Below are 19,715 nucleotides of genomic sequence, written 5' to 3' on the forward strand. Positions count from 1 at the left end.
AAAAAATCCTCACCCAAGGTTATGTTTTTATTGCTTTTAGAGGAATGGAGGGGGAGAGGAGAGAGAGAGAGAGAGAGAGAGAGAGAGAGAGAGAGAGAGAGAGAAAGAAAGAAAGGGAGGAAGGAAGGAAGGAAGGAAGGAAGAAGGAAAAGAAAAGAAAAGAAAGAAAGAAAGATTAACCAGAGAGAGAAACATCAATTGACTCACATATGCACCAGACCAGGGATCAAACCTGCAACCTAACCGGACTTGACTCAACCCCGAAACCTTTTGGTGTATGGGACAATGTTCCAACTAGCTTAGCCACCTGGCCAGGCCTAAAACCAATTTAAAAAAATCTCAGGCTACATATGTTTTTGTCTTTTTTTTTTTTTTTAAGTTTAAGGAGCACAATGATCCAATTAAAGATGGACCTGCAGCTTAGAGATGATGGTAACATCGAAGGCTGAGAAAGAAAACAGGTTTCTATTTCCTTTGTCTATGTCAAGCAGTGAATGATCTTTGAAATGGAAATGATAGACCACTATTGCTAAGAGGGAAGAGATGAATAAAGAGAGTGTAAGAAGAAGCCTATATTCTAGATGTCTTCAAGGATTCTGGTTGGTGGGAACTGTGTCCCTGGGTGTTCATTTCTTGATCACGTAGAAATGATTGTAACCCTGGGGTCAAGAGACAGTATTGGTGTTTTTATAATTATTTTGAACAATCGCCATTACTGGTAATTACCAAGATTTATTGAAATGTGAGATTTGTCCATCACCACCTTCTACTTGTTATCTTTAGAAACTCTTCCACATGAAATTCTTCTGTCCTTCTGGCTTAAATTTTCTTAAGGAAAGGTTAGATTATATTATACTAGTGGAAGAGGGGCCAGGTCCTAAGAGAAATTGGCCCTGGAGGAAAAAAGGGAAGCAGAAGGACTCCAGTCAGAGGGGCACAGAGGAATGAGGTCTCAAGGGACTGGATTGGAAATCCCTTTCTATTCCTCCAAAGCCCTATCCCCTTCCTCTTAGGTCCTTTAATGCCACCTGTCCTCTTTTCTTCCGTCTTCCTGTACCAAACAATTCAAATATGGCTCCATCTGAGCCTACACTGTCTCTGGGTGTAATGCAAATAAGCTTTCTAAGAACCCAGACAATATCATTTACCACCACAGGAAGATAGCTTGGAAGGGTGTTAAATAGATGTAGCATGTAGTCAGATGTGGGAGTGTTTCTTTGCCCAATTCAAATTCTAATGTAGTGTACAAATGAATTTTATAATTTCTATTTCAGAGTTTTAAAACATCAATACAGCCACCAAAATATCAAATTTTGTGTGCTTTGATTTTTAAAAATAGCAGGATACCACTTATGTTTTAGACACTGTGCCAATTCTAGAGACCGTGAGTATGCTGAGGACACTGCGGTAAATGAAAGCTACTGAACCATTGCTGAACACCATTGAGGAACTGTGGAAAGCAAGGGAGGTGTATAATAGGCAAAGGATTGGCAAATGTGAGTGTGATTTTAAAAAGGGAGAGGGGGAAAGTTTCTCAAAACCTACGTATCTGTGGGCCTCACATCAACCATAAGAAGGCTCATAACTGGGATCCAAATGATTCAGCAAGGAACAGATCATGTAGGTGAACATCATTTTCTTCTCTGAAAGGGGTACTGGACTAACTAGTGGGGCTAACCAGTGTGGGTAATGGGGTTAACTAATATATCTGGACTTCTACAGAATATTTGCCAAAGCATCACATAGCATCCTAGTGGCTAATATGAAGAAATACTAATATGAGCTAGAAATCAAGGGTGTTTGGCAACTTGTGGAATAGCCACACCCAGAGGATAACAATGAATGATCAATGTCTGTCTGGAAGGACATTTCTAATGGTGATGCCTCATTTCTGTTACTGTCAACATTAAAAAAGCATCAGGCATTAGAATACATAGAAAGTATGCTAGTCGGGTTTACCAATGCAGTAAGTTAGGATTTCTAGTGAGTGAGGTGACAGAATTAGAATACACTAGACATTCCAAATTTGAAGGAAAAAAAATAAGTTGTCGGGATGGAACACATTTAATGAGGTAACATTAATGGAAATAAATGTGAAGTCTATGGAGGTCCAAAACAAAAATGTAAAAACCCAACTACACAGTACAGGGTGGGGTACATGTGACTTGGCTTAGATATTTAAGAAGCACTTAGGAATTTCAACTGTCACTGTGATATAGTTGCCAAAAAAGCAAATTCAGTGTTTAGAGAAAGACAATGCTTGGAATAAAGCTATTGCTAATTTTGTTTTATCCTGTGCAGGTTAGATTATACTCTGAGTTTGCAAAATGTTAAAAAAATTGGAGCACGTTCAGAGGAAAGTGACTAAGGAGATCGAAGTGAGAAAATGAGAGAGAATGGGAAGTATTGGAAAGGAACTTGTCATTATCAAAGAAGTAAACATTTCATTTGACCAAAAGCTTGTATCTAGGACTAAATGGAATTTAGAGAGAGAAACATTATAGTTTCATTCAAGGACTTTCTGTGAACTGGAGCAGTCTGATATTGGGAGGCCAAGAGATTCCTATCATCAGAGGTGTTTCAGTGTCATGGCAGTCATCAGAAGAAGATAGGACCATCATTCATGACCTCTAAGATCCCTTTCAGAGAGTCTTTAGTTTTTGAGTTGTTTACTAATCATTCATTGTACAATGACATTGACTTACCTCTTTAGCGTCACTTTTAGGCTGTACTTTTAGGAATTTTGGAAATGGAGCAATAGAGATACTCTCTCCTCCCATCCCGATGTGAGAGCAAACTATATATAGCACTTCAGATTTACCCATCTCAGTTCTGATGTCCCCAAGGAAAGACTATGCAAACCGGGGCAACTGCTTAGTTGATTCATACAAGGCCAGATGGGTAAAACTATCACCTGGAGGAGTTCCCAGTGTGGTCTCCAATTCTGTCTGGTAGAAGGATCATTCAGTGCTATGGACGAAACTTGCTATCTATGCTGTCATTTAGTAAAATGCCATCAGTGATCATTTGCCTATAATAGTATCAACTTTTCTCTCAGTACTATAATAAAAACATGTGATTGTTGTCAACAATTCTAATTATTCCATTGCTTAAAAAATGCTTCCTAGTTTTGAATATTGTGGGGTTGATGTGACTGATAGTCACAGTTTATATTTGGCACAACAAAATGCTACCCTCTTTAGATATATGAACCCATTATTTCAATCATAACTCATTCAAGAGACAAGGAATGTTAATAAAATACTTTTTTTCTTTGTAATACCTTATATCAAATATTTGCTGATCAGTTCAGACCTGTATTGAACATTAACTCTTTATTCCATGGCTCTTGGTAATTATCTTAAGTTCAGTGGTGCACATGTACCTGAGGACCTAATAAATTTTTGATAAAAATGGTTCACTATGAAACTTCAGAATCATTTTTGACCCTAGCATAATTCTTTCTGCACTTACAGTACACACAATGGAAAAGTTACCGAATAACACAAGAGTTAAACATTTTCTAACAATACCAAGCTCAGAAAAGAGCTTACATAGCATTTTTTCTGCTTGCTTTACATTTATATTTGTGTCACAATACAAATAGGGCTTTTACAATTCAAGATTAATGCTATGGTTTTCTATGTTCATTCTATATTATCCAAACTGCATTTGGTCCAAGCAACAACAAAAAAATAATCAACTAAATGCTGAACAGCTCATTGTAAAAATATTCATGGACATGTACAGTCAATACCAGAAGAAATGTCCCAGACTCTATGAGTAACTCACCATTTTTATTTGGTAAAACTTCAGAGAACTGCTGTGATGATTAAATATAAATGATATATGTAAAGCTCTTCCAGGGATTAGCTCAAGGTAGCTAGTTGTTATGGAACATTGTTCTCATTGCCATTATTAGTAGTAATAATGTAATTAAGGACATCTAGAGTCAAGCAGATCATCCATTTGATAAGGAAGAGGTCTGTTTTTCACTTTTTATTTAAAGTTTTCCACTGGTTCAAAAATAGCTGATTAGAAAGTAATGAAAATAATAACCTAATTATAGATTCAGACCAAGCACTAAAGGAATGAAAAATCAAGAATAAGGGAAATAGTTTGGTATTACATTACTTGCAGAGGAGAAGATGTAGGACATTTTGGAAGAGATTTGAATTAGATATTAGAATTTATTCAAAGTGAGGAGGTGTGTTAAACACTGAAATTAATTCCTGTTTAGGTTATAAAATGTTAATCTTCAGTGATAATTGCCCTAGCTGGTTTGGCTTAGTGGATAATCTTTTCTTAAGAAAATGTTCTAATGTTTGAAACAGTTGAGGTAAAACAGCTACTGGAAGATGGAAGAATGATCTCATTAAGTTAAATCTAAATGACTTAATAAATACTGTTTAACACTTATAATTCTTTACGATGTAAAAAAAATAATCTCCAGAATTTTTTATATCTCCATAACATGAAATGTATTACTCCTAACACCTAACATGTATAGCCAAAATACAAAATATTTCATCTGTGCATCACTAGGCTTATAATTAGTTAGGAGTACCCTTCACCTCTATCACAAATAGCTCCAATTAAGTAGATAGAAGACCTTTCAGATTAGTTTTAGGTAAATAATATGAAATACATTTGGTAACAAAACTATATTTCAACTAACAAAATGTAATAATGGGAACTGGGCTCATAATTATGTAGCCATATCAAAGAGATATAAATAGGTAATAAAAGAAACTATGAAACTGCTTAATGAAATAACGTCTTTAAAATTTCCCAATGGCCAGATAAGTAGTACACATTGAATTCTTAAGTTTACTATAAGCAGATATCTTCATGTTGAATTCATTTAAAAATCAGATTCCAAAATAGATGTATAACTAAATTATCAGACAAGGTTTCTTCCCATGTGCATGAAGATAAAAGAGTGCCAGTTACAGAGCACCCATTTCTTGGGTTTGAGATTTGGGTTTAGAAGAAATAGCCAATAATCCATTCAGCAAATGTTTATTCTCTAGCAGCCAGGAAATAAATGTTATCTGTGTCTCCTGGTCAGGGCCTGTTGCTAGTAGTATATCCAAAGTAAAGATACAAGTTTATTTGTAAGGGCATTGGTCAGACCTGAGTTTTAATCTTATCTCTATTACTTCCTGGCTGGTGAACTTGCACAAGTAACTTTATTTCTCTGAGGACAATGTAAGGCCATCATTGTTTCTTGCAAGCATTAGTTCCCTTTCATGTGGAGTAGGAAAGGCTTTGTGATAACATGTATGGGAGTGGCTATCCTATATAATAAAGAGGTAATATGCAAATTACCATCACTCCAACACACAAGCTGGCCACCCCCATGTGGTCAAAGATGGCCACTTTCATGTGACCACAAGATGGCCTGCAGGGGAGGGCAGTTGTGGGCAATCAGGCCAGAAGGGGAGGGCAGTTAGGGGCGACCAGGCCAGCAGGTGAGGGAGGGCAGTTGAGGGTGACCAGGCCTACAGGGGAGGGCAGTTAGGGACGACCAGGCTGGCAGGCAAGGGCAGTTGGGGGCAACCGGGCCTGCAGGGGAGAGCAGTTGGGGGTGACTGGTCCAGCAGGGGAGGGCAGTCGGGGGTGATTGGGCCGGCAGGGGAGCAGTTAGGCATCGATCAGGCTGGCAGGGGAGTGGTTAGGGGGTGATTAGGCTGGCAGGCAGAAGCGGTTAGGGGCAATCAGGCAGGCAGGCAGGCAGGTGAGCAGTTGGAGCCAGCAGTCCTGGATTGTGAGAGGGATGTCCCGATGGGATTGGGCCTAAATGGGCAGTTGGACATCCCTAGAGGGGTCCCAGATTGGAGAGGGTGCAGGCTGGGCTGAGGGACATCCCCCTCACCCCCAGTGCACGATTTCATGCACTGGGCCTCTAGTATTATATAAGCAAATATAGATGAGAAATAACTCTCTAGTCCTATGTTCCAGAAATGGAACTTCTACTTCTGTACATGTGGCTGGAGTTATATGTCTTGAAGATTATCTCATTGGCAATATTTACATTAATTACAAAGCTTCTTTCTAGCAGAATGCCAATATGTTATTTTATAAGAAATGCATCCGTGAAGCTAATGAGTTATATAGACTGTATTTTCTCTCTTTGAGTATAGACCAGTGATGGCGAACCTTTTGAGCTTGGCGTGTCAGCATTTTGAAAAACCCTAACTTAACTCTGGTGCCGTGTCACATATAGAAATTTTTTGATATTTGCAACCATAGTAAAACAAAGACTTATATTTTTGATATTTATTTTATAGATTTAAATGCCATTTAACAAAGAAAAATCAACCAAAAAAATGACTTCGAGTGTCACCTCTGACATGCATGTCATTGTTTCGCCATCACTGGTATAGACCTATAGATATACATATAAGTATATGGGATGGAGAGTTATAATCAATGAACTGATTAGCAAGTGAATCTGGGTTCAGAGCCATGGGAATAAGTTGGAAAGTATAAATGGCTGATGTTTCAAAACCATGACAATCTAATGGAGTCTTCTCCCTCAGGGTTACATTTGCTGCATGGGCTAGAGACCTGTGTTCTTGGGCCAGGATCTCCTTGAAATGTCAGGGCTGGACAGGCATTGCCCATACCTGTCCTGTTTAGTTTTCTTCTTTTTCTGTAACAACTTCTGATGGACAAGAATGCTTACTTTTAAGAGCTTTTACTTGTAAGAGTTTTAGAGTTACATGTAGACTAAAAGCTGAAATTTTAAGCTGAAATATGATTTTTCATTAGCCTGGTAATGTGTAAATGCTGTACTGATTTTGTCTGGAATCAAGATTGAGTTTCAGCAACTTCTCCATATGCAGTTTTGAACAATCAGGAATACTTGATTTCATGTAAGTTTTTTCTTTGAAAAAGAATACAGTGATTTTAGTTAGCATGAACATTATTTTTTTTTTAAGAAACCCTCCTTGATATGTTTCTTTTTGGCATAAGCTAACAGAATTACATAAAAATGAAAACAGAAACATCATAATAATGGATTCTGAGATTACAAGAATGAGAACTTGAGGATCAAGTCCAGTTCAACATTTACAATAATAAGACACTCACTTGTATCTCATGTTCTGTGAGGGGTAGTGGAAAATGAGGAAGCGTAAGGGAGTCTTATCTGGTTCTCTGCCCTTTTATTCATTGTTACACTAGAAAGTGATATAAATCCCCAGTTCTCCTGTAAGGCTATATAAGGACATGGACTTCTCAGGGGAAAATGATATATGTAATTTAGAAGCTGCAATATTGGTCAAATAAATGTAACTAGGAATAATAAATGCTATTGAAAAGGTCTGGACTGGGGTAAGCCCTTGGGTATTAGATATTGGAACAATGTCATATAAGGAAAGCCTATAATAGCATTTCATTTGGATAATTTATTAGTTGGAAGGTTTTATAAAAGAGTAAATTTTCTATACTTCATATATTGAATTTATACTCCAATATTCAAAATGTTTCTTTTGATTATATGTGTATTTTTCTATTTTTTATAACAGAGGATACAGTTAAATCTCTCAATTTATATTTAAGACATATATATATATATATATATACCCATAGAGATATATTTATGTATTATATATGTGTGTATATAATATATATAGGATGTCCCAAAACTGTATACACACTTTAATAGCTGATAGCTCAATTTTGAAAATAAAAACTGCCTTTTTAATTATTCAAAGTGTGCATATATATTTTTGGGATACACACACACACATACACACACAAATATACATGTGTAAAGTTTATGACAATAATTCATAGCGCCCACTTAAGGGTCAGGCATATATAACCCTGAGAAAACTGCACATTGAAGTGCTGATTCCATTAAAACTGATCTTTAAGCAAGAAGCCCGAGGAGAATGTTTCAATGACATTTCTCTGTGGTAATGCTGCTTGTTTTTTTTAAAATTATTTTTAAAACTTCTATGTCCTGATTTAAGTAGATACTGTAAAATGTGTCCTCCAACAGATCACACAAATTTAAAAATATTACTTCATAGTGTATTGTCTTACTGGTAGATCTGAATTTATATTTTAGTATGTTCAAATTTTTACTAAAATTGTTTTCATAAAATTCTTGTCATAGCCCTTCCTGGATCTATAAGTACTTTCCTGGTTTCAAGAATACATTCCAATTTTGAAAGAGACAATTTCTGGATTCTGGAAGAGTTTAAATACCCAGCACACGCAATGTGTTTTATATCATCAGCCTTTGACAGCTAAGATGCCAATATTTAGATTTTATCAGAAACTTTGCATATGAAATTAGGGCAGGAACTCTTTGCAATGAATTTTTAAAATCTTAGTTTTATTGGCCAAATTTAAGAGTCTTGCAATCAATAAATGAAGGACAATTATATATAGTACATTATAAAAAGAAAACACATTTCTAAAAAATTAGACTTAGAAAATGACTGAAGTTTTTGGTGGGTAGTCCTCTAGCTTACAGGATTAAAGCAGTACAATGATATTAGAGGGGTATTTTGAGAAGCATGGACTTTAAATGCCACACATGTTGAGAGAGGCAATTTTTCTAATAGTTCAATAGATTGCAATATGGAGAATAATGCAAACAGTAGGAATGCAGGGGATGTTGTCCTTTTTACTAAATCTTAATATATTACTTATGTGTGCAGGTTAGTTATACTTCTCCATAGAAGCAGTCATAGCAACTGTCATACTGATGCAAATATTGATGAAAAAAACAAAAAGAAGAAATGAAGGTAGAAAAGAAAGAAGAAAGAAGGAAGCAGCCAAGATAGAAGCCCCACAATCGCAAGTTACTCTCATAGGCAGATATAAATGATCACGCTTACCCTTCCACTAGCCAAATCATAAACCTTTGGTTCTTTTATTTTACAGTTAAGATTTTAAACTCAGAAAATCTCAACACATCTTTTCTATATCACTGGACAGGTGCCAGGTGGTCATTTACTAGGAGGACCATTTCTCACCCTCGCAAACCAGAAGCGGAAGAAAGAGGGTTGATTTAAATACCCTAACTCAGAATTTACTGTGATTTAAATTCTCTGACTTAATGCTGCATTAACTACTGGTGGCTGCTTTACTGCCTTTAAAACATGCATATATAATTGGATACTGTAATGCTTTGCGGGTAAAATAAATACCAACTCGCACTAAAATAAATACTCTGCATGATGAAGTTCATGTAGACATAAATTAATCATTTACCAGTTAACCAATATGCACAGGAAAGAAATAGATCACTTATTAAATGTTGCCTCATCTATAACATGGGAAAAATAAAATGCTGATATATTTTACTATGTTGCTGTAAGGGAAAATATATAAAATTATTGCTAGCAGTTTATAAACCATAAAGTACAGTATGAACATTAAATTAATAATATTTGTACTAATTCAGATTCAACACCCCCTGCATTAAATATATCTTTTTGTCTACTGAAGCATACACAAAACCAAGCTGAGGCTTTTTATTTCGTTTTAATGGTGTCTTTGGAATTCTGCAAAGCATCACATAAGTTATTGGTTATATAACATTAAACACTTCTCAGTGACTCACTCCCACCGTTTCTAAGGCAAAGTTCTTCACTCTTCACATCCCCAAACCCATTTTTAAAGTCTATTCCCAAAGGGCTTCATGTATTTCACTTGTATAGACATAGCAGTTCTGAAGGGAACATGGGTTTGGATTTTTTAATCAGGCAGAAGTTATTAACCTGCTCTGCACGTTGGCTTATTCTAAATTATAGACTGAAATAGGGAAGCAGTGTTAAATTTGCGGTGGGGGGTGTGTTGGGTCTCTGCATATTGTATCAAACTGGTCTGCAGGGTAAATCTGTGTTGGGACACAGCCTGGCCTGAAGGAGCAGATTCCCCAGGCCCCCATGCTGCTCAGAACCTTAAAGGCTTTAGAGATAAATCAAGCTTCTGTTTTGCAGCTCAAGGCCAGAAGTATTGTTTAAGGGCACAAGGGAGAAATAAGCAACATAGAACATAGTTCCTTTCTTCTTCTTCTACTAGTTTTTTTAAAATGGACTCATTATTTAGAGACCAACTTATACAAAACCTGTAACCCACTCAGCACATTTTTAACATTGTCAGTGTCCCTTTGACTTTCAATGATAAAGCACATGAAATGTTTCTCTACTCACATCCTTTTATAGGGGCTGTTAATGTAGAAATACCTCCTCATCTTTATGAAATGATAAATGACTGACTGGAGATGTCTGAAATATTGCCAAATCTCCCCTATGTATCATGTGTCACCAGCAATAATAAACAGGGACTAATCTTTGGTCACGAACTATATTTATGGCTTTCTTGTCATCAGGAGGCATATGCATTTCTTGAATCAGGTTTAAGGCTCTAATATTTATGCTAGGAACATGAGTGCTAGAAAAAGTATACCTAGATTCAAAGGGAAATAATCTTCCCATTCTCTTTCATATAACTACTTATAGAGCTTGTCATTTCCGTCTGTATCAATCTCTTTTTTTTGCATCAGATTTCACCCGGGAATGTTCTGATCTGGAATCTAATTTATCCCAGTTCACCATTTTTGGTGATAACAGTCTCCTTGTTTGATAGGAAAAGTAATATGGGAAGGAATATGGCTAAAATGCAATTTTATCCCAGTTAAGCTAATCAGTAATCAAAAGGAAGCATGTGAAATTGTTTTCTCCATCTCCTAAGTCCAGTCAGGGGCAGGGGGAAATAAAAGTTTTTGTAAAGGCACTATAAGGGCAGAGCACCAGAGATAAAACTAACAGAAGGCAAATTTAGGCTTTGAGGGAGATGAAAAAGAGTCAATAAGGGTGTAATTCTGCACAATTCAATTTAGTTTAACTAATATCCATCAGGTGTCTGCTGGATACCAGACACTGGAGTAGATGCTTAGGATACACTAGTCAAAACTAATAAAAATCGCTGTCCTCATGGAGCTTACATTCTAGTTGAGGGAGACAGACAATAAAGAAATGAGTAAATTGCATATTTTATCACAGGGTGGCAAATACCACAGACAGAAATAAATCAGGGAAGCAAAATAGGAATTGTGGTAAGGGGTGGCATTTTTAGAAGGGTGGGCAGTGAAGGTCTTATTGAGAAGTTGACATTTGAGCAAAGACTTGAAGGAGATGAAAGAGCAGCAAGTCATGTGGATTCCCTGGGGAAGAATGTCTCAAACAGGAAACAGCAAATACAAAGGCCCTGATGCCAGAACATGCCTGGTGTGCTGGCAGAACTGTAAGGAATTTAGAGTGATTGGAGTGGAGTGAATGTAGGATGCAGGTAGGAGATACAGTGATCATGATGAGCTGAAACATACACTGAGTGGCCAGATTATTATGACCACCTGACGTTTGTAGGCAAATTAGCTATAATTTCGCGCTGAAGTTGCTAGAGGGCCAGACCATTATAAATAGGGAAGCAGGTTGTTTACTACGACAGTAGAAGTGATTTTTTTTTTTCTGAAGATATGGGAAAACAATTCGATTTAACAGCCTTTGAATGTGGGATGATTGTTGGCGCTCAGAGCCATGGAGTGAGTATCAGCAAAACAGCCGAAGGCCTGTTCGAACGAACATCTTTGTTGTCTGCAGTTACCAGGATAAAACGTCTCCAATTCGCACAGGAACACAAGGATTGGACAGTTGAGCATTGGAAAAAAGTCATGTGGTCCGATGAATCACGTTTCCAGTTGCATCATGCAGATGGCAGTGTGAGAATTTGGCGGAAACAGCATGAAAGCATTCACCCCACATGCATGAGTACAACCCTTCAAACTGGTGGGGGCAGTGTCATGGTTTGGGGCATGTTTTCCTGGCATGATTTGGGCCCTTTAATCCGTGTGGAACAACATCTGAATAGCACAACATACCTAAGTATCGTTGCTGATCAAGTTCATCCTATCATGTTGATAGCATATCCCAATGGAGATGGCTTCTTCCAACAAGACAATGTGCCATGCCACGGTGCTCGTATTGTGCAGGAGTGCTTTCAAGAACATGAGGGAGACTTTACCTTGCTTAGGTGGCCCCCACAATCACCAGATCTCAATCCAATTGAGCATTTGTGGGACGATGTTAAAAGAGCCATCAGGCAGCTGGTTCCACAACTATCAAATCTCACAGAACTGGACAGTGCTATTCATCAGGCATGCTATCAGATTCCTTGCATCACCTTTCAACATCTCATGGAGTTAATGCCAAGAAGAATCGCCGTAGTATTGAAGGCAAAAGGTGGCCCAACGAAGTACTGATGGGGTGGTCATAATCTGGCCACTCAGTGTATATGCCCTTGAGGACCATTGTTAGACTATAGCCTTTACTCTGATACAAACAGGAGCCATTGGAGAATTTTGAGTCAAGGAGCAAAATGATCTGACCTATACTTTATTGAAAAAAAGGCTATAGTGGACAAGGTAAGAAGAAAGGAAATTATTTAAAATGAAAAGTTCCAGCCTGGCTGGAGTGGCTCAGTTGGTTGTCATCCTGTGCACTGAAAGGTTGCCAGTTGGATTCTGGGTTAGGGCATATACCTGGGTTGCAGGTTCCATCCCGTGTTGGGGCTCGTATGGAAGGCAACTAATTGATGTTTCTCACATCAATATTTCTCTCTCTCCCTCCCCAAGCCCCACCTTCTCCCTCTCAGCACATCCTCGAGTGAAGATTAAAAAAGTAATAATAATAAAAAAATGAAAAGTTCAACTCTCCTTTCTGCATAAGTTTAATGACTATGATTCAGAAATTAACGAGACAATAGTTTAAAATTATATACAGACATAATGAAGTTGTAAGTATACAAAGCTAAAACTGGTTGGAAAAGAGAGAATTCAATAAAGCAATCAATTTCCTTTCTACAGGACCAAATGGTAAGTTTGAAAACATTTTAAACTAAGGATGTGACACCAATGATTTAAAAAGAAAATAACTATTAAGGTTTGGGAATTTCAAACATCTATTGTTAAGGAATAGGTAAAAAATCTCCCTTCCCAAAATGATCTAGGTTGTGGAATTAAACAACTGCCTCTTATTATGTTGAGACTAGAGGCCCGATGCACGAAATTCGTGCATGGGTAGGGTCCATAGGCCCGGCCAGCAATCAGGGCCAATCGGCAGGGTGGCCAGTGGGGCAATTGGGGGCCCCCCACTGGCAATTGCCTTGTCTGGCCTGGGGTCTGTGCTGGGGAAAGCTCCTGCATTGAGCGTCTCCCCTCCGGTGGTCAGTGCACGTCATAGTGACCCATCCTTCCACAGGTCATTCCATAGTTCAGTTGATTTGCATATTAGGCTTTTATTATCTAGGATGGCCTCCTCAGGTACCTTTTAGTTCTTTGATTTTCTGGAGTTGGAAGTTGGGGAAACTTTAGTGAAGAAGAACGCAAACCAAGAAAAATGAAGGGAGCCATAGTTTGGATTAATGATAAATATTGTTATTGCCAAATATAAAACTCTGAATGATGAAAAGATTTTAAAAATACTTGGGCCTTCTCCAGGGAACAATGAAAATGAAAAAACAAAAACAAAACAAAACAAACAAAAAGTGAATTTAGCCTTAAAATCAGTCTTTCTGTCAGTTAGGATTATTAGGTTGTGAAATAGCTCTTCCCATCTCTCTTTGGCCATTTAGGCTTAGAACAAATTGGACCTGAAAAAGTGTCAAAATTTACAGTAGGAGTGCCCACTCAGAGCAGCATTTCTCTCTGTGAAGTAGGTTCTACATTCACCTAGGGAAATTTCTATTGAATTTTAATTAGGTGGCTAATTAAAAAGTGGATTATCAGCTATATTAAAATATGCCAGAAAGATGTGCACATCATTCAGTCTTTAATTTAGGAAATCTACCTTTTCCTAAAAAAATTCTCACTGGGAAATTCCATGTATAATATGTACATTTTCTTTTTTCTTCTAAATCAATTTTATTGAAGTAAGTTTAAGGTGGTTTTTGTTTGTTTATTGAGGTAATGGAAGTAATTTGAGCTCCCTCTGCTAATAAAAAGTACTCACACGTTATCGTTATTCTTTACAATGAGAACCCATGGCCATGATAAAACCCCGAGGCAATGTAAAAAATAATGCTAATAATGAAAATAATAAATGTTACCATTTATTCACTGCTAATATACAGGGTTGGGCAAAAGTAGGTTTATAGTTGTGACTATGCAAAACACGGAGTTTATTCTTGTATTATTATTAATTATTGTAGTATTTTTCATATGAACAACTGTAAACCTACTTTTGCCACACTCTGTATGTCAAATGCTATATGTCTCATTTAATTCTCTCAATAGCCCTATGAGGTTATTTATGTCTGTTAAACAGATGAGGGAACTGGCTCACAGAAGTCAGGCAAATTACTCAAGGTCACGCAGCTTAAAGGTTATAAAGCTAAAATTCAAACTCAGGTCTGTTTGTCCTAAGTTTTTTTTGCATTAAACAAGTTTCTCATCCTTAAAATGCTTTAACATTAAGTTAAAACTGTATTGTTGCAGGATCTTATATTAACTAGACCATATTTCCTAGCCATGTATCCAAACACCAGTTTATTTTTATAAAATAAATGATCATCAGGAGACTCCTGAGCCATTACTAACAGCAGAATTTAAAAAGTAATGGTCACATGGTACTGTAAGTTACTTTTTATTTGTCTTTTCCTATTTTCTTCTAACTTCTAAAAAGGTACAAATTAAATGATAGCCCATGAACTTTGATACAGTTCTATCTGTGAGTCTGCTAGACTAGTCAAGTATTAAGTGGGTCATTTTATTCCTGAAGGCACTTAAAAATTGGCCACCCCAAGTAGATGACTTAGCAGATAGGCATGACTATGCCATGGTGGGCTTACTGAATTGCTTTTAGTGCTCAGTTCTAATACCATTGGGGGTGGGGTTTGGAGTTCCTTTTGAAATAAACAATGATGACAATAACAGTGTAGTTATTTTAATATTTTTTTGAGGGCCTACTGTGTACCAGACACTATGCTCATTACATATATTACTTCACTTTACTCCAGGGTTTTTCAGTCTTAGTACTATTGATGTATTGGGCCAGGGGACTTTCCTGCTAGGAGATTAGCAATATTTATGGCCTCTACTCCCCAGATGCCAGCATCACACCCACACTCTCCAGTTGCAACAGCCCAAACTATCTTCAGACATTACTAAATGTCTCCTGTTGGTCAAAATCACCCCCAATTGAGAACCTCTTTTATTTTGTCAGTAATTCTAGGAGGTTGGTACTATTAGACTAATAATATTACTGGTGAGGATTCTGTGGCTCTTTGAGGTTTAAGTAAAATGCTTGTAGTCTCATAGTTAGTAAATTATAGAGCTGGAATGTGCATGAGTTGCCTGCCTCTTGAATGCTGTTATTGTGCTTGAAACACCCAAGAGAAGATGTGCCCTCCTTCCCACTCTCTTTACTCCTGTATGACATCACAAGTTGGAGCAGTGGGAAGGAAGAGAGGATGCACATGACATAGTGCACAGAACTTTTTTTGTATCATGGTCTTTTATTCAACAGATTAATTCCTTTTTAATTGGAATTCTGGAAACTAATGAAAAAAATTACAAGTGTTAGATGGTCTGTTCTCAGGGTTTTTGAATGTCTGATTTAATTTTAACCAATTAGCATGCCATTATGGGTGAGTACTATTTTGAGAATCAATATTACACTAAACACTAATATTTTATTCAGTATTAAAAATTTTTACAAATGGTAATACAAGTGCTTTATTCCTACTTTCTTTAAATGAGAAGAAATGCTTCCTTAGGGCGATCCCAACTCCAAAGAAAATGTTATTTTCCTTGAAGAGTATTGGTATTATGCTTTTTGTATATCATTGCTTAAATGAATCAGTAAGATATAATTGAATGAAATTTGTTTACTTTTGATAAAGTGTATGAGTTTTTCAGCATATCAAAAATTGTTTTCTATTTTATAGCTATATCTCATGTTAAGGTAACAACAAAAGTACATTATTGTCCAATACTGCTAAAAAGGACAAATAACTGTTATAATCCTGATTTTAGGAAATTACTCCTTCCTCTCTTCCTATCTTCCACCCTATACCCTATTTCTCTCTCTCTTTTTTTTTCTACTTGGTACTCTACTTCTGATTCAGATAATCTTGGGCTGGAATTGGAACCTAAATGTATCCAAACTTCACATTTTATAACTTCTTTGCAAAGAGGAACTAATAAACTAATAAACTTATCTATAAATTAAACTAGACAAACATCTAATAGTTCAGTTGGGCGTGATTTCAAAACTGGATTTCAAATCTACTTTCCAAATTGTGCCCTTGTGTGCCTTTGCCAGCATCTGGCCTTGCTGTGGATCCTATGGCTCTTCTCTACCTATCTCCCCCCCCCCCCCCCCCCCGCCCCGCCTCCTTTTAGTCTGTCCCTCTGTTTCTACTCTCCTAGCTTCAGTAGCTTTTTCAAGCTTCCAAGCTGGGGTAGCACTGAAAGATTTCCATAGCTTGCATCTAATAAAGGCATATATAGGTTTTTAAAATTACTCATGTACTTTAATTCCCAACTTCTCAAATATTTGAAAATTATGAGAAAAGGTACCTTTTATAACATCCCTAACTTTGTTAATTATTATACTCTGTTCCTCAGTGTTAGACATGTTTTGCTCCTTATTTTAGAGATCTCCCAACTTGGTTGGTCAGATCAATCAGTTAATATGCACATACCTTGAAAAAGGTACTCCTTAGGAAAAGGTTGCTTGAAATTCTAAAGGCACTATTAGAAATCAAAGACTGCCATGCAAAATCAAAGCAAAAATAATTGTTGAATAAATTAAGCTAACTGAAATTTAGAAATTGGTGGTATGTTCAGCATAGTAATCCCCATTACAAATAGAAAAATTTAAACAACAAAAAAATACATTTAATGGGTTGACTCTTCTAAAATATTGATTGGATTTAATAAGCATTTTATGCATATGGCAATTCTGAAAGTTCTTTTAAAAATGAAAGACCAGTGCCTTTATGAGAAGTATTATTACATGAAAATATTTGAATCTGGATTATGAAAATTAGGACTTGAGAATTTAACATGTGTACATAAAATGCAAATGGATTTAATTAACTGAGTACCCATAAGACAGAACTTCTTCAAATAAGCAATTACTTTGGGGACTAATAGTGTAAATAGGATCGTGATTCATTAGCACAAATACCCATCTGAGAGAAGGATCAGCAAATTTTATCCTTTAAGTTATTTATGCACACATGGTAATATCTCATTAATTTAGGGCTTCAGTTAGTTTAAAAATATTTCGATAGTTTGTTCATGAGCTTGGGTGACGTTTACCTTTGCTTTGCAAACACATTTATTTATAGGTAGATAATATATGGTGTTTTAAACATTTATTTTCAATCTCATATACACATTTTAGATGCAGAGTAAACTATTTTCAATGAACCTCAGGCACTTTACAAGCTCCTACATACATCTAATCTATATGCTAATAACAAAATATTCATATGATTTATTATAACAGGTCTCCTTAAGGATTTTCTACTTTGTAGTGTTTTGTTGAAGTTACTGTGTGTAGTTTAAAGTAATAAAAGCCACATTTGTTTAAAAGTTATCTATAATTCAGCCTTTCCACAAATTCAGATATGCCCACCTTCCTAATTCGTTAGAATAAATGAAATTTTACAGTATTCACAGTTATACATATATAGAGAAGTTTTCTCTTAAATTTGCATTAGAACATACAAAGGAAAATAATGAAGAGTGAAAACAAATGTTTTGTGGGTAGACAAAGGAGATGAACTATCTCAAACCATTGTAAGTCCCTTAGGTATAATACTCCGGTGAAAGAAGTCAATATAGGGCCCTTTCTTCAAAAGTTGATTTTGTTTACTTGGAATGTCTCAGTTTTAATCACTTGCAAAATGATGATAAGATTTCCTATTAAAAGCAGTCAGTTCCTAGGCTCAAAGGGGTGGATGCTCCAAATTAGGGCATCTGGGAGAAGAGAAGTGCCACCACATAGCCATCTGGCATTTCTAAATTATCCTTGTACATGGCCATGGCTTTTAAGAGTCCACATGTCCATTTTCTGCACAAGATGCTACTGTGAAAATTAATGAAGGGAATCCTCATTTAAAACAGAGTCAGGAGGCCAGAAGAGGGAGCCTTCACTTCCTACCACTCCATGTCAATTATAGACCCCAACATGAATTACTGTCATGATACCTCAACAAGAAGAGACGCCTGAAAAACCATAGTACTTTACAACTCCTGCGGGAGGAAGGAAGATTTCCTTCCTTTTCCACAGTTTACCCAATGAGAAACTGTCAGCACCCTGAACTCTCACTTACCTTGAGTGGTCTTTAAAAACAGCCCCTTCCAAATTCCTCCTTTTTCTCTAAAAAGTAATGTTCCTCTCTTTTGCTAGTTGGACTTGCCTAGTTTTTGCTGTAGCATGCTTGTCCCTAATTGCAATTCGCTGCTATTCTCAAATAAATTCATTTTGCTGGTAAAATACTTGGTTGTTTAATTTTTAGGGCATTATTCACTAAAGAATTTTAGAAGTGTGTATAAAGTGGGTAGGTAAATTATGTTATTTTAATGATAAAAACAGATATGTAGGTCAAAATGACTCAAATTCTAAACCAGGTGAAACATTAAAATTTATAAAAAAACAATTGAACTGGAAAATGAAATAGTCCCTTTTTAAATGAAACATTTTAAAGACAAATTTGGATTATTCATAAGTCACCTTCACACAAGTAGCATTTCCATTTCTTTAGTAAACATTGTGAGAAAATTAGATGGAGAAGAAAGTAAATTCTGTTACCAAAACCAGTAGTTACTTACCATAGAAAGAGGGAAAAGAAACGTCAATTCCATTTTCATAACTTAATCAAGAATACTTGCTGAAAGAGGTTTCTTCCACGGCTTTTTGATTGTTAGAAAACCTGGGAAGGGGATACAAGTGTGGAATGTTTCATTATCAAGAAGAAAACTGTTCAAACAATACTAGTTCCTTATGTCAGTGATTATTTTCTGAATGAGAGCTATATGCTATTTACAAATCAATCAGCTGCCCACAAGTGTTTGAGCAAGAAGAGCAACTACTGCCATTAGAGAGGAAGTCCTGGGGTCCAGTCCCACTCAGTATTTGTCTGAGTGAACTTTAAGCCTGTAACGTCACTGAGGGTCAGTTTCCTCAGCAGGTGGGAGTAATATTATCATCTATTCAAGGGACTGTCCTGATGATGAGATGAGATGAGATGTGTGGAAAAACATTTACTTTGCAGTAAAAGTATTTATTTATGCCATGACTCTTTAGCTTGAGAATTTGAGGTGGCTTCCAAAAAGAAAAATAATGAAATGTGAATAAAAATAAGCAAATAGGGTTGAGAGTAAAAAAGAAGGAAGTATATATGCGACATAATGTTGGTCAGTAGTTGAGCCGATTGAAGTTATAATTTGGATTTGAATATCTTGGTAATTTTGATAGAAGGGAAACTATTTCTTCCATAACTCAAGTTATTAGAAAGGAGAAAATATATCACTCAACCTAAAGAAACCAAGTATTTTATCTTTCTGACATGAAATTCATAGAAAAGAAAATTTCACCTCAAACATGATACAGAGAAATTGAGATAAAATGGACTGTTCTACTTAACAAGAGCAGGACTACCTACTATGAAAACTG

The 19,715-nt window shown here is 36.4% G+C and overlaps 1 protein-coding gene across 2 annotated transcripts in view; it reads right to left on the reverse strand.

Moving 5' to 3' along the window:
• The window catches only part of RHOBTB1 (Rho related BTB domain containing 1), a 102,437-nt gene extending 83,481 nt beyond the window's left edge, over positions 1–18,956 (reverse strand). For both annotated transcript variants that reach the window (XM_070432812.1, XM_070432810.1), the window contains exon 1: positions 18,872–18,956. The gene's annotated coding sequence lies outside the window, so the exon portion shown is untranslated. The remainder of the gene's footprint in view (positions 1–18,871) is intronic.
• Positions 18,957–19,715: the final 759 nt, after the last annotated feature.

Source organism: Myotis yumanensis, unplaced genomic scaffold (assembly GCF_028538775.1).
Source record: "Myotis yumanensis isolate MYYU_CA2020_CCGP unplaced genomic scaffold, mMyoYum1.0.hap1 SCAF_13, whole genome shotgun sequence".
Lineage (NCBI taxonomy): Eukaryota > Metazoa > Chordata > Mammalia > Chiroptera > Vespertilionidae > Myotis > Myotis yumanensis.